Genomic DNA, 15430 nt, shown 5'->3' with positions numbered 1-15430 from the left:
TTGCTGGGGTACCCCTATGCCTCCCATCTCTGTAAGCAGTATCCATCATATTTAATCATAACTCCATAAAAGCTTTCTGGAGTTGTACAAATGTCAGCTCAGTAAAATAATCTGCACGTTCACAGGCCTCTTTGAGTTTGAAATATAATGGTGCACATGTAGATATATAAATACAGTTTAAATCCTTTTTAATAATAACCTCTCTTATAGTTCTCTTAATAATATTTTTTGTATATATACTGGGAAGTCTTTATGCTCAGTCAGTGAGAGACTATATTTAACCATAAGTTGAGCAGCATGGTATTGTTGTTGTTCAGTCGTTCAGTCGTGTCCGACTCTTCGTGACCCCATGGACCATAGCACACCAGGCCTTCCTGTCCTGCGCTCTCTCCCGGAGCGTGCTCAAGTTCATATTCATTGCATCCGTGATGCTATCTAGCCATCTCATCCTCTGCCGTCCCCTTCTCCTTTTGCCTTCAGTCTTTCCCAGCATCAGGGTCTTTTCCAGGGAGTTTTCTCTTCGCATTAGGTGGCCAAAATATTGGAGCTTCAGCTTCATTATCTGTCCTTCCAATGAGCACTCAGGGTTGATTTCCTTTAGGATGGACTGATTTGACCTCCTTGCAGTCCAGGGCACTCGTAAGAGTCTTCTCCAGCACCACAGTTCGAAAGCATCAATTCTTCGGCGCTCAGCCTTCCTTATAGTCCAGCTCTCACAGCCATACATTACTACTGGGAAAACCATAGCTTTGATTAGACGGACCTTTGTCGGCAAGGTGATGTCTCTGCTTCTTACTATGCTGTCTAGGTTGGCCATAGCTTTCCTCCCAAGGAGCAAGCGTCTTTTAATTTCATGGCTACAGTCACCGTCTGCGGTGATCTTGGAGCCCAAGAAAGTAAAATCTGCCACTGCTTCCATTTCTTCCCCTTCTATATGCCAGGAAGTGATGGGGCCAGATGCCATGATCTTCGTTTTTTTAATGTTGAGTTTCAAACCAGCTTTTGCACTCTCCTCTTTCACCCTCAACAAGAGGCTCTTTAGATCCTCTTCGCTTTCTGCCATTAGGGTGGTATCGTCTGCATATCGGAGGTTGTTGATAATTCTCCCAGCAATCTTAATTCCGACCTCTGATTCATCCAACCCGGCATTTCTCATGATGTACTCTGCATATAAATTAAATAAGCAGGGTGACAATATGCAGCCTTGTCGTACTCCTTTCCCAATTTTGAACCAATCGGTTGTTCCATGTCTGGTTCTTACTGTTGCTTCTTGACCCTCGTACAGGTTTCTCAGGAGACAGGTAAGGTGGTCTGGTACTCCCATCACTTTAAGAATTTGCCACAGTTTGTTGTGATCCACACAATCAAAGGCTTTAGCATAGTCAATGAAGCAGAAATAGACGTTTTTCTGGAATTCTCTTGCTTTCTCCATGATGCAGCGAATGTTGGCGATTTGATCTCTAGTTCCTCTGCCTCTTCGAAACCCAGCTTGTACTTCCGGTAGTTCTCGGTTCGCATACTGCTGAAGCCTAGCTTGTAGGATTTTGAGCATCACCTTGCTGGCATGTGAAATAAGTGCAATTGTGCGGTAGTTTGAACACTCTTTGGCGTTGCCCTTCTTTGGAATTGGAATGTAAACTGACCTTTTCCAGTCTTGTGGCCACTGTTGAGTGTTCCAGATTTGTTGGCATATTGAATGCAGCACTTTAACAGCATCATCTTTCAGGATTTTAAATAGCTCGGCTGGAATACTGTCATCTCCGCTAGCTTTGTTGTTACTAATGCTTCCTAAGGCCCACTTGACTTCACTCTCGAGGATGTCCGGCTCAAGTTCAGTGACCGCACTATCATGGCTATCAGGGACATTCAGATCTTTCCTGTATAGTTCTTCTGTGTATTCTTGCCACCTCTTCTTAATCTCATCTGCTTCTGTTAGGTCCCTGCCTTCTTTGTCCTTTATCATGCCCGTCTTTGCACAAAACGTTCCCTTGAGATCTCCAATTTTCTTGAAGAGATCTCTAGTCTTTCCCATTCTGTTGTTTTCCTCGATTTCTTTGCATTGTTCATTTAAGAAGGCCTTCTTGTCTCTCCTTGCTATTCTCTGGAACTCTGCATTCAGTTGGGTATATCTTCCCCTTTCTCCCTTGCTTTTCGCTTCCCTTCTTTCTTCAGCTACTTGTAAAGCCTCATCAGACAGCCAGTTGGCTTTCTTGCATTTCTTTTTCTTTGGGATGGATTTTGTTGCTGCCTCCTGAACAATGTTACGGACCTCCGTCCATAGTTCCTCAGGCACTCTGTCTATCATGTCTAATCCCTGAAATCTATTCCTCACCTCCACTGTATATTCATCAGGGATATGATTTAGGTCATACCTGAACGGTTTAGTGGTTTTCCCGACGTTCTTCAATTTAAGCTGAAATTTTGCAAGAAGCAGCTCATGATCTGAGCCACAGTCAGCTCCAGGTCTTGTTTTTACTGACTGTATGGAGCTTCTCCATCTTTGGCTGCAAAGGACATAATCAATCTGATTTCGATATTGACCATCTGGTGATGTCCATGTGTAGAGTCGCCTCTTGTGCTGTTGGAAAAGAGTGTTTGCTATGATCAGCATGTTCTCTTGGCAAAACTCTATTAGCTTTTGTCCTGCTTCATTTTGTACACCAAGGCCATGCCTGCCTGTTATCCCGGTGATTTCTTGACTTCCTACTTTAGCATTCCAATCCCCTATGATGAAGAGGACATCTTTTTTTGGTGTTAGTTCTAGAAGGTGTTGTAGGTCTTCATAGAACCGATCAACCTCAGCTTCTTCGGCCTCAGTGGTTGGGGCATAGACTTGAATTACTGTGATGTTGAATGGTTTGCCTTGGATTCGTACTGAGATCATTCTATCATTTTTAAGATTGTACCCCAGTACTGCTTTTCCCACCCTTTTGTTGACTATGAGTGCTACTCCATTTCTTCTAAGGGATTCTTGCCCACAATAGTAGATACGATAGTCACCTGAATTAAATTCGCCCATGCCTGTCCATTTTAGTTCGCTGATTCCCAAGATGTCGATGTTCAATCTTGCCATCTCATGTTTGACCACCTCCAGCTTACCTTGATTCATTGATCTGACATTCCAGGTTCCTAAACAATATTGTTCTTTACAGCATCAGATGTTCTTTTCACCACCAGACACATCCACAGCTGAGTGTCCTTTCGGGTTTGGCCCAGCCGCTTCACTCTTTCTGGCGCTACTTGGAAATACCCTCTGCTCTTCCCCAGTAGCATATTGGACACCTTCCGACCTGAGGGGCTCATCTTCCGGTGTCATATCTTTTAGCCTTGTGATACGTTCCATGGGGTTTTCTTGGCAAGAATACTGGAGTGGGTTGCCATTTCCTTCTCCAGTGGGCCACATTTTGTCAGAACTCTCCACCATGACCTGTCCGTCTTGGGTGGCCCTGCACGGCATAGCTTATGGATTCACTGAGTTACGCAAGCCCCTTCGCCACAACAAGGCAGTGATCCATGAAGGGGCAGCATGGTATACCCAATTTTTCGTAAATAATCCATTAGTCAACTCAGTCAAAACATTTTTGGGGTAACCTAGTGTTATCTACCTGTTGCACCTTAAACCAATAGCATAGAATGCTTTTATCTATCTGGCTGTCAGTACTCAGCATACAGGTCTCTAACCTGACCATGGCAGATAGCACATCTTTAGGTAAGCCCAACAGAGCTCTTAGAAAGTAATTCTGAGGGGGTTCTAAACATAACACCTTTAAGGTACCCCAGACCTCTGCCCCATAGAGGATTTGGGCCATTGCTTTGGCTTTATAAATAGATAGGGCAGGATTGATAGACTAGGATAGAGGACCAATGGTTTCCTGTGGATTCAGTCAAACCGAAGAATACAAACGATGAATGCATTTTACGTAGTATCACCCCATTTGCTGATATTTATTAAATGGAATTTATTTTATTAAACTCAATTTAATAAAATATATTCTACTATGCAGCTCAAAAACGTCAGCTCAGCTATGGGCAATCAAGGTGTGTGGGCAGATGGGTGGGTGGGTGGTGTACTCAACGAAGAAAATTTGCCAGCATGTATCAAAAGATGAGGTGAGGAAAATGAAAGACCATAAGCTAGCCATCTGTTGATTATTTTGAAACAGATTCCGGTTGAAAACCATCAAGGACAGTCGAGCAGGCTTTTGGCAGGATTGCCAAGAAGCAGATCACCCTCGTTTCTTGTGGCAACAAGTAGAGTTGTTCCTGCCAGGGCTGACTCCAGGTTTTTAAGGCCTTTGGGCAAGACACTTGCAGTTAGGGATGCTGGAGAAATCTGCCACTGACTCAGATGAGGCCGGATTCCAAAGAATCCAACCTCCGTAGTCCATGGCGGACCATCTGGATTCACCTGTGGGTCTGGAGGAGTTCCTGTAAGGTGGCTCTCCGGTTTCCTATAAAATGTGATACGCTAATAGTGGCTGCCATTCACTTATTGCAGAAAAGTTACAGCTGTAAAGGGCATATTATATGCCATTTGCGGCCATAAGCACTTACTTTTACCTAAACACAGCCATAAAAAGCTGCAATTTAGATAAAAATAAGTGCTTTATGGCCACAAATGGCATATAATATGCCCTCTACAGCTGTAACTTTCCCGTGATAGACTAATGGCAGCCGCCATTAGAGTATCATGTTTTATAGGGAGCTGGAGAACTGCTCCACCAACTCTGGCAGATGAGGCAAGGCTCCAGAGGACTCTGCAGGGACCCAGGGGGCCTGAATTGCCCCTGGACAGACACCCCCCCCCCGACTGGACAGTGGGGGGTTCATATATCCCTACCCTCAGTGGGTCCCCTCCCTCCGTATGTCTCCTTATTGACACTAGCTGCTAATGCTCTTCATCATCTTTCTCATCGCTGTAACCACTTGCTTGCTTGATGGAGAGAAAGCCGGTGAGCAAGTAGGCTGTGGCATCTCCTGCTCCTCGTTCTCATCACCTCTATTGTCAGGGGTAGAGCAAGAAGCAGGTGAAAAGCTGGTTGCAATGGTGAAGAGGAGGAACAACTTCAGGGGGCTCTTGTCAGTGGGACCCTGCTGGGAAGTGGGCCCACGTGCCCAACCTTGCCTACCCTTGACGCTGGCCCTGCTTCCTGCGTTGTCCCAGGACCTTGACAAACTGCTCACAATTTGGATTAGAACTACCAGTATAATATCCTATTTATTCATATCTCAAGATTGCCTTTAGAGAAGTTAAAGACAATGGGTTAGATTCAAAGGAGTTCTTCCATGAGCACAAGGGCCTTCGAATCAGCAGAGGCGCATGGGAGACAATGGTGGTGGTGAAGTGACTGGGTCAGGGACACTGGGGAAGCGAAAAGGCTGCAGCCTCCTCCCTTCACTAGTGACCCTCAAGTACATGTGTTTACCCCCACCCCAGTATCTGTATGTGTGTCTCCCCACGCCAATATCTATCTCTGTGTGTGCGCATGCCTCCCCTTACCCAGTGTTTGCATCTATGTGCGCCAACAAAACCCAGATTTGCCCCTCAGGGTCAAAAAGGCTGTGCAGCCCTGTGTTAATGGGTGGTGGGAGGAATTCCACTCAGAAGATCTTTGAACCCAACTCAATGCATGAATTTTATACTATGATTTATTTGGGAAGTCAGAGAATTCCGCCACGGATCTCGGTGAGGCCGAATGCCAGTGCATTCGGCCCCCCGAAATCCATGGCGGAACGAAGCCCCCCACCCCACGAAAGGCGCGTGAAACGGAGCACTTACCTGCTGCTGTTTATGCTGCTTTGCGAATGGTGGCCGCGTCTGCAGCCGCCATTCGCTTATTCCTTATAGCCGTGATAGGCTACGTAAATACTTACATAGCCTATCACGGCCTCCACAGGGACACCATTTGCACCCCTGTGGAGGCTGTGATAGGCTACGTAAGTATTTACGTAGCCTATTACAGCAAAAGACAGGGGAGCAAACGGCGTAGTGGCCGCCCCCTGCCCCCCACCCTGCGAAAGGCGCATGAAACGGAGCACTTACCTGCTGCTGTTTACGCTGCTTTGCGAATGGCAGCCGCGTCTTCCTTATATCTTCCTTATAGGTTCTTCCATTTGCGCCCTTGTCTTTTGCTGTAATAGGCTACGTACATATTTATGTAGCCTATCACAGCAAAAAAAGGGGAACGCAAATGGCAGCTGCCATAGCTGCCGCCATTTGCGTTCCTTTTTTTTTTTTGCCGTGATAGGCTACATAAATATTTAAGTAGCCTATCACGGCAAAATACAGGGACGAAAATGGTGGCAGCTACAGCGGCCACCATTTGCGTCCCTGTGCAGGCTGCCCAGCAGCCGGATGTCCAGCTGCAGGCAGCCTCAGCCAGCAGCTCCACGGAGTGGCTGCAGAGCGGAGCCGGCTGGGGAGAATTTCAGGGGGAGGGACGGAGCACCTCCCCCCCACTGCGAATGTCACCCTTCGAAAAGGTAAGTGATTTTCGTACATCCCTAGATTTATTATGAATGAACCAGATACAACATGCCATTCAGTCAGTCCTAATGCATGTGACACTTCCCATGGTTCAGGAGCATAGCCAATGTAGGCATGAAACAATAAACTTCCTACCCTACCCAATAAGTTATATTTACAAACTGAACCCTCCAAAGATGCTACCCATGTTTTGTGCTTCAAGGAGCAATTCATAATGTTGCCTAAAGGGGCAAAATGATCTGTTTTTTCTCAGCACCAGCTGGGAGGTATTCATTTACGAATGCTATTCATTTACAACTGATGAATCTGATGTGGTATCTGACTATGGCATTCACATAATGTATCATTTCAAGTGAATGAAATGTAATGAGCAACGTCCTCTACTTCCCCTATCATATTCAGTAGCAATCATCCAATTTAAATGACCAAATGAGCTCATGATTAAGATCAAATTGTAAATGAGCTTGAGCAGGGTTTTCAAGTGCCTTATACTAAAATGAGTATTAAAGATACATTACCTAAGGAAATCAGCAGAGTGGAGAATAATTAGTAAAAGGAAATTTTGACCTGGAATAAACAGAAAACACTAAATATAGCACATTATTACAGTTGAAAAATATTGCATCACTTCATAATGGAATTAAATGCCGTACACTATTCTTTTGGAAAATTACAGTAAAAAGGATCTCTTGACTGCAGTACTATTATAGCTCTTAATCTTTTCATGTTTATGTTCTTTCTTTCTTTTCTTTTTTTGAGGAACAGATACTAGCATCTTGAAGAATTTCACATCTTGAATGCCTCAACATGAGACATTCTCATGTTTATTCAAAACAAGAAAATGTTTTGAATAAACCAGGCAGTCAGAACATGTACCAGTTGCATTGACTGCTGGTACATTTCTAGACCCAATTTAAAATGCTGATATTAATCTTCAAAGCCCTAATCAGGAGTGTGTAACTTGAGGCCATCTAGATGTTGAACTACATCTCTCATCAGCCCTAATCAACATACCTAATGGTGAGGGATGATGACATCAGTCTAATAACATCTGAAAGACTACAAGTTGCCCAGCCCAGCCCTAGGTGGAATGAATGAACCACCTGCATCCATATCAACCTGCCCAGGCCTTAAGATCAGCCTAAAGGCCCTGCTAATGGGCTCACTATCAAGATCAATTAGATCTATGGGCACTAGAGACAAGGTCTTTTCAGTAATGGCCTCATACCACATTCTCTTAGGAATGTATTTGAGGGGAGGGGAAACATGCCAGCAGTCAATGGGGCCATAGCAAGAAGAGGGTAGGGCCTCCCCCCCCCCACACACACACACACACACACACGCTGTCTCTTAATATCATAATTACTCTCTCCTAATGTGCTTATGACCCCAATTTATGTAGAAGTAAGTGCTTTACAGCCACAAATGGTGTAAAATATTCAAATTATGGCCATAATTTTCCCACAATAGGTTAATGGCAGCCATCATTAGTATCTTGCCTTTTTTAAAGCTGGAAATTCACCCCATATAAAATCCAGAGTGAGTGGGGCCGGTCCACTGCTGACCCCACAGATCAGGTTCTTGTGAATCCGGCCACATTGGAGTCTGCAGAAGATTCCACCAGCATCCCTAGTTGTGATTGTGAATAGTTATTGTGAATGGATATGATTTTTGTTTTTTGTTGTTGGTGGTGTTGATGTTCGTTTGTTTTTCCCTTTTTTTGTTTTGTTTTCTTATAATTGCAATTTTTAAAAAATAATCTCTTCAGAATCTTAAAAGAGAAAGACAGAGAGAAAGAGTGTAGAGTAGTGATGATCTTAAAAGAGAGAAAACACACTAATTATCTGAAAATCACCATCACCATCTTTTTGACTCACACATACAGCCACCCTCTCTCTCACCACTCCACAGATACCATCCACACATTTCACCCATGCCCAAAGCACACATATACATCCATTCACATGAATCCACATGCATCCATCCATACACTTTTCCCCATTTCCCCAATGTAAATAACTAACTGCAGGGTGAGGGATTCTTGCTAGGATGGAAGCTGGGAAGGGTTAACTCTACACTCCCTATGGTCTGTGATTACTGAGATCACAGTGAGGATCTCACTCACACACACACATATTCTCACACAGGGCAATTTGTCTTTGAAAATACGCTTCCATGGGAGTTTGTTGCCCCTAACCTAATTCCAAGGGGGTGAGCAATTCACACTGGGAGCACAGCAGGAAAGTTAGGGAGGATTAGCCCTTTCCACCTCAACTGCCATCCTAGTGAACCTGACCTCAACCATGACCACCACGCACACACAGACACACACAACAATTACTGACAAAACACTCTGATGTCTGCCAGTGGGAGATTTTATTTTAAGGCTATTTGCCAGCTGGAGGCAATAATAAGTAGGTTTAGGGAGAAGAATGTTAACCCACTCCTCCCTGAGTGCTGTGAACCAAGCAAGAATTGCCCCTCTCCTGCATGGCCATTAGACTTTTGTAGCACATCAGAGGACAAGCCGGCAGGATGGACAGAAAGTCCCATGGGACAGGGATGTCCAATGAGCCAGTAGTTCCCTATCCCTGGCTTAATGATTGCTGCTGGTTTTAAACTGCTTCTTCTAAATTTTTTAAATTGGTTTTATATGGGTTGTGGTAGACAGTGACAGGTTTTTAAACTGTTGTATTGAAGGTTTGGTTTTACTGGAATCAGATTGTTTAGTTTTTATGTTTTATTTAAGTATGTAAGAGACCTTGGGAGGGCTCTATCCTGAAAAGCAGTGTAGAAATATTTTATTCAGGTTTTCCCAAACATTTTCCTTACATGCTTTTCTACAAACAACAAATTGTCCAAAAGGAATTAATACCATTTTACTATTAATATTTATATTACCATTGTAATAAAATAAACGACATGCTTAACATTTTAACAAAATAAATTTGGGGCATAAAAGCTGGAACATGGAAGTAGTGAAGGTAAGAATGGAATGTAGGAATGGAAAATGGGGCAGTGATGGTAGATGGGGTAGCAAAAGCCTGTTCTCTAATCCATCCACACCATCTACCTCTTTCACTTCATTTCTTACTACCACTGTGCCAAAAATTTCTCCCACATTTTCTTTGACCATTCTCATTCAATTTGATAGAAAAGAAATTGCTTTCGAAAGGAAATTCAAAGGAGAAGACATTTTTATTTTGGAGAATTGGGGTTCTTGTCCTTATTTTACTTATGAGGTGGCCCTGGACTGTGCATGATTATCACATCTTCCATTGTTCATTAATCTCTGTGGCAGTCTGTAGCCTCCTCAGCTTCCCACACTTGAATTAAAGCTATCGTGAGGAAGACATCATGAGGCAATTCCTCCCATGGGTAGGGATGGACGAAAGTCCCTTACCTGATCCCGAAGCTTGCTTTGCGGTGGGGGGGAGGCACTCCGTCCCTCCCCCAAAAATTCTGGCCAGTGGGGGAGGCGCCCCGTCCCTCCCCGCCGAAATTCTGGCTGGGGGGGAGGCACCCCGTCCCTCCCCACTGAAATTCTGGCTGGGGGAGAGGCACCCTGTCCCTCCGGCCGCAAAACCTTGTCTCCTGCCGGGACGCAAATGGCGGCGGCCGTAGCCACCGCCATTTGCGTCCCTGCAGTCAGCCATGATAGGCTACGTAAATGTTTACGTAGCCTATCACGGCTGACTTTAAAAAAAAAAAAAGTGCGTATGCAAATGGCAGCGCCCATGGGCGCCGCCATTTGCGTTCCTTATTTTGGCACGTCTAGTCTACGTAAACATTTACGTAGACTACGGTGAAAATAAGGGCAACGCAAATAGCATTGCCCTTATTTTTGCCATATTCTACGTAAATGTTTACATAGACTACACGTGCCAAAATAAGGAACACAAATTGTGGCGCCCATGGGCACCGCCATTTGCGTACACATGGGTTTTTTTTTTTTCTTCAAAGTCAGCCGTGATAGGCTACGTAAACATTTATGTAGCCTATCACGGTGTTTTTTAAAAATCTAGCTGTGATAGGCTACGTAAAACTTTACATAGCCTATCACGTTTGTTTGTTTGTTTGTTTGTTTGTTTGTTTTACTTGGAAATGGCGGCGGTGGCAGCCGGTTGGAAGACCGGCCTCCACCGCCTCCACCACCGAACCGCCGCCGGAGCTACCGCTGCCAGGGACATTCGAGCAAGGTAAGTCCCATCCCGGGGGGGGGGGGGAGACCGTTTCTCCACCAATTTCGGGGGGCTGAAAGCGCTGGCATTCGGCCTCCCCAAGATTTGTGGAGAAATTCTCTGACATCCCTACCATGAGGCTTTTCCAGTTTGGATAGTAAAGGTGGCCTGGGAGGCTGCAGAGCAATGGAAATATGTGTAATGGAGAGAGAAAACACACACAGCGCCCTCGGCCACCTCTCAGCGATTAGGTAAACTAAAAAATACCACAAAAAGACATTCAAAATTCTGCCTCCAAAAGTGGAAGCCTCACCACAGTTGATGCTGTTGCCACCAGAAGCAGTGCAATAAACCAAAAACCTTTTGGAAAAAAGAAAGAACCTGTGCTACAACCCCTGCCAATGTTGAGCCCTATCTGTGAGCCCTGTCCCCTAGGAGAGATTCGGTGAAATTGTCCCCCTAGTTTCTCTATCCACAAATAGGCTAGAGAATTTTGAGGAGCCATTTGTGTATAGCTCTGTTTCTTACATTTCTATACCGCCCAATAGCCAAAGCTCTCTGGTCTACAAAGATTAAAAGCATAATATTATACATAGTATAAAAACTATTTACATACAAATACAGTATATAAACAGACCACACACACGCACGCACACACACAGGCACACTCATTTTATCTATATATATCTGGAGGGAGAAGAAACTGAAACTTAATCCAGACAAGACAGAGGTGCTCCTGGTCAGTCGAAAAGCAGATCAGGGAATAGGGATTCAGCCTGTGTTGGATGGGGCTACACTCCCTCTGAAGACTCAGGTTCGCAGTTTGGGGGCGCTCCTGGATTCAGCCCTAAGCCTGGATGCTCAGGTTTCAGCAGTGGCCAGGAGTGCTTTTGCACAGTTAAAACTAGTGTGCCAGCTGCGCATGTTCCTGGAGATGTCTGATCTGGCCACGGTGACACATGCCTTAGTTACATCCCGTTTGGATTACTGCAATGCGCTCTACGTTGGACTGCCTATGAAAAGTGTTTGGAAAATGCAGTTGGTCTAAAGAGCTGCTGCCAGACTGTTGACTGGGGCTGGTTACAGGGAGCATACAACTCCCTTGTTAAAACAGCTTCACTGGCTTCCAGTCTGTTCCCAGGCACAATTCAAAGTGCTGGCTATGATCTATAAAGCCGTATACAGGTTGGGTCCAGGTTATCTGAAAGACCGTATCCTCCCTTATGAACCTGCCTGTTTCCTGAGATCTTCTGGGGAGGCCCTTCTCTCAGTCCCACCACTCACTGTCACTGGCATGTTTGGTGGGAACTTGGGAGAAGGCCTTCTCAGTGGCTGCCCCACAGCTGTGCAACACCTTTCCCAGGGAGGCTAGGATGTCCTTGATGTGTTTCCGGAGGCAGACTAAAACATTCTTGTTCCATGTGCCTTTGTGACACATTTGGAACCTGGGGGTAAGCTGCTAAAATGCTGTTTTAAAATGTTGTTTTAATGTTTTAATATAATTTTAATTGCATTGTTGTTTAATTTATATTTTAACTTTTGTATATTTTCATATGTTTTAATTGTACATGATTTAATTTTTGTAAGCCACCTTGTGTCCCAGTACTGGGAAAAAGGTTGGGTATAAATATAATAATAATAATAATAATAATAATAATAATAATAATAATAAAATTGAAACAATCAACAATAAGAAAATCCAGTAAAACTTATCATAAGGGGTCAAATGCCTGAGAGCAGAAGAAGGTCTTAACCGGGCACTGAAAAGATAACAATGTTGGCAGCAGGTAGGGATGGGCAGATTACTTACCCTGTTCCGGTCCAGGGCATCCGCGGGGGGGCGGGGAGACGATCCCTCCCTCCCCCTGGAATCCTCCACAGCGAGTCTGCAACTTCCATCTGCTGCCGGGTTGCAGCCACAAATGGTGTCCGGCATAGCGGGTGCCATTTGCGTCCCTGTGTTAGCTGTGATAGGCTATGTATATATTTACGTAGCCTATCACAGCAAAGAGCAGGGATGCAAATGGCACCCATTATGCCATTTGCTTCCCTGCTCTTTGCTGTGATAGGCTACGTAAATACTTACATAGCCTATGACGGCTAAAGTAGGGAGGCAAATGGCAGCCACAGACCAGGGCAGCCATTCGCGGCTGCAGACTGAGGCAATGGACGGACTGGACCAGCCAACTCCAGGTAGGGTCTGTCCAGGGAAAATTTCACGGGGTGGCGGGGAAGAATGCTCTGTTCCGCCACGGACTCCAGGCTGATGGAGGAGGGCCTTAGATGATGAGTGAAGTAAATAAGTAGGTTCATGACGGGAAAGGCGCTCCATCAGGGACTGGAGTCCCAAGACATGTAAGGCTTTAGAGGTCAAAACCAGCACTTAGGGATGTACGAAAGTCACTTACCTTTTAGCAGAATTGATTCGAGGTGGGGGAGAGGCACTCCGTCCCTCCCCACGAAATTCTGGCCGGCCGGCTTCACTCCGCAGGGATTCTGCGGAGCCACTGGCTGGCTCCGCCAGCGGCTGGACATCCGTCCGCTGGCTAGCAGGGACGCAAATGGCGGCGGCCATAGCCGCCGTTGTTTGCGTCCCTGCAGTCAGCCGTGATAGGCTTTGTAAATGTTTACGTAGCCTATCACGGCTGATTTAAAAGAAAAAAAAAACATGCATACGCAAATGGCGGTGCCCATGGGCGCCGCCATTTTTGTTCCTTATTTTGGCACGTCTTAGTCTACGTAAACATTTATGTAGACTAAGATGGCGAAAATAAGGGGAACGCAAATAGCGTAGATGCTACACTATTTGTGTTCCCCTTATTTTCGCCGTCTTAGTCTTCGTAAATGTTTACATAGATTAAGACGTGCCAAAATAAGCAATGCAAATGGCGGCGCCCATGGGCACCGCCATTTGCATACGTGTTTTTTTTTTTCATTCTTTTAAATCAGCCGTGATAGGCTACGTAAACATTTACGTAGCCTATCACGGTGTTTTTTTAAAAATCTAGCCGTGATAGGCTACATCAATCTTCATGTAGCCTATCACTTTTTTTGTTTTGTTTTGTTTTTAACTGGAAATGGCGGCAGCAGCAGCCGGTCGGAAGACTGGCCGCCGCTGCCTCCGCCGAACCGCCGCCGAACCGCCGCTGGAGCCACCGCCACCAGGAAGATCCACCCAAGGTAAGTCCCATCCCGGGGGGTGGCGGGAGGGTGGCAGACCGTTCTCCAACCGATTTCAGGGGGCCAAATGCTCTGGCATTCAGCCTCCCTGAGATTCGTGGCTAAATTCTCTGACATCCCTACTTTGAATTGGGCAGCCAGTGCAAGCAGGCCAGAATCAGTGTCATATATTAGGACCTTCTTGTCCCTGTTATCAGTCTACCCACCACATTTTGCACAAGCTGCAGCTTCTGAACCATCTTCAAAGGCAGCCCCAGGTAGAGTGCATTGCAGTAATCTAACTTTCAAATATTACTCAGATGGCATGCAGTGAGCTATGTTGCAGGAACTCCCATGCCATTGCTGGTCACATATGAACCAGGCCTGCATATGCCTGAATTAAAGCAAAAATTAAAAACAACGTCTGGCAAATGTTTTAAGCTACTGAATCGAGGGGAGGCAATCGTATGATTCCCAATGAGATTCTGATCTGTCCCTAACATTTAATGTTGGATAGGCATTGTGAAATCCTCTTCAACCTGACTGTTGTCTTACTGCTCTTTATCCACTATCTGAGGGCTGATTGTCAGGGTTGGATCCGAGCCCAAAGAGCCCCAAAGCAGTTCTGATTCTGAGGAAGAGATAGAAACCACAGGAGAGGAACCCGCGTACTGTTCAGAGGTGCAGCCGGGGGAGAACCCCTCCCGGTACACATTCCTGAGAGTGATAGTGACCCTGGCAGGGAGAGGGGGGTGCAACAGCATTTTCTGGACACTAGGCGCTGGCACAGTGTGAAAAAAATTCATGGATAAGCCACGATTCTTCAAAGATAACGCCTTAATTTTTTTTTTTAAGCCGAAGTGGAGGATAGAAGGGGATACAACAACCCCCTGCTCATTGCAGGAAGCCTGATTCCCAGGCAGTTGCCCATCCAACTACTGACTGGGGACCACCCTGCTTAGCTTCTGAGAGCAGACAAGCGCGCACACATCCAGCCCTTTGCTTGTTGCTGAGGAAACATTGAGTGCTGAGTAGGGATGGCAGAGAATTCTGCCACGGATCTCGGTGAGGCCGAATGCCAGTGCATTCGCCCCCCCGAAATCTGTGGTGGAATGGCCTGCCACCCTCCCACCCCCCGGCCCCCCCGTGGATCCCCCCCAGGACGAGACTTACCTGGGGCGGATCTTCCGGGCGGCAGCAGCTCTGGCAGCAGCTTCGGCGGTGGCGGCTGCAGCGGCTGGTCTTCCGACCAGCTGCCGCCACCGCCATTTGCAGGTGTTTTTTTTTACAGAGACGTGATAGGCTACGTAAGTTTTTATGTAGCCTAAAACATCTGGGTAAAAAAAAAAAAAAAGGCCTACTCAAATGGCGGCGGCTACGGCCACTGCCATTTGCGTTCCTTATTTTGGGCTGTCTTAGTCTACGTAAATATTTACATAGACTAAGACGGCAAAAATAAGGGGAACACAAATAGCGTCCGCTACGCTATTTGCGTTCCCCTTATTTTCGCCGTCTTAGTCTATGTAAATATTTACGTAGATTAAGATGGCAAAAATAAGGAACGCAAATGCCGGCGGCCGTAGCCGCCATTTGCATACACGGT

Source organism: Heloderma suspectum, chromosome 4 (genome assembly GCF_057233095.1).
Source record: "Heloderma suspectum isolate Gila_16-S chromosome 4, 16-S_ref, whole genome shotgun sequence".
Taxonomy (NCBI): Eukaryota; Metazoa; Chordata; class Lepidosauria; order Squamata; family Helodermatidae; genus Heloderma; species Heloderma suspectum.
This window is presented reverse-complemented; position numbering follows the sequence as displayed.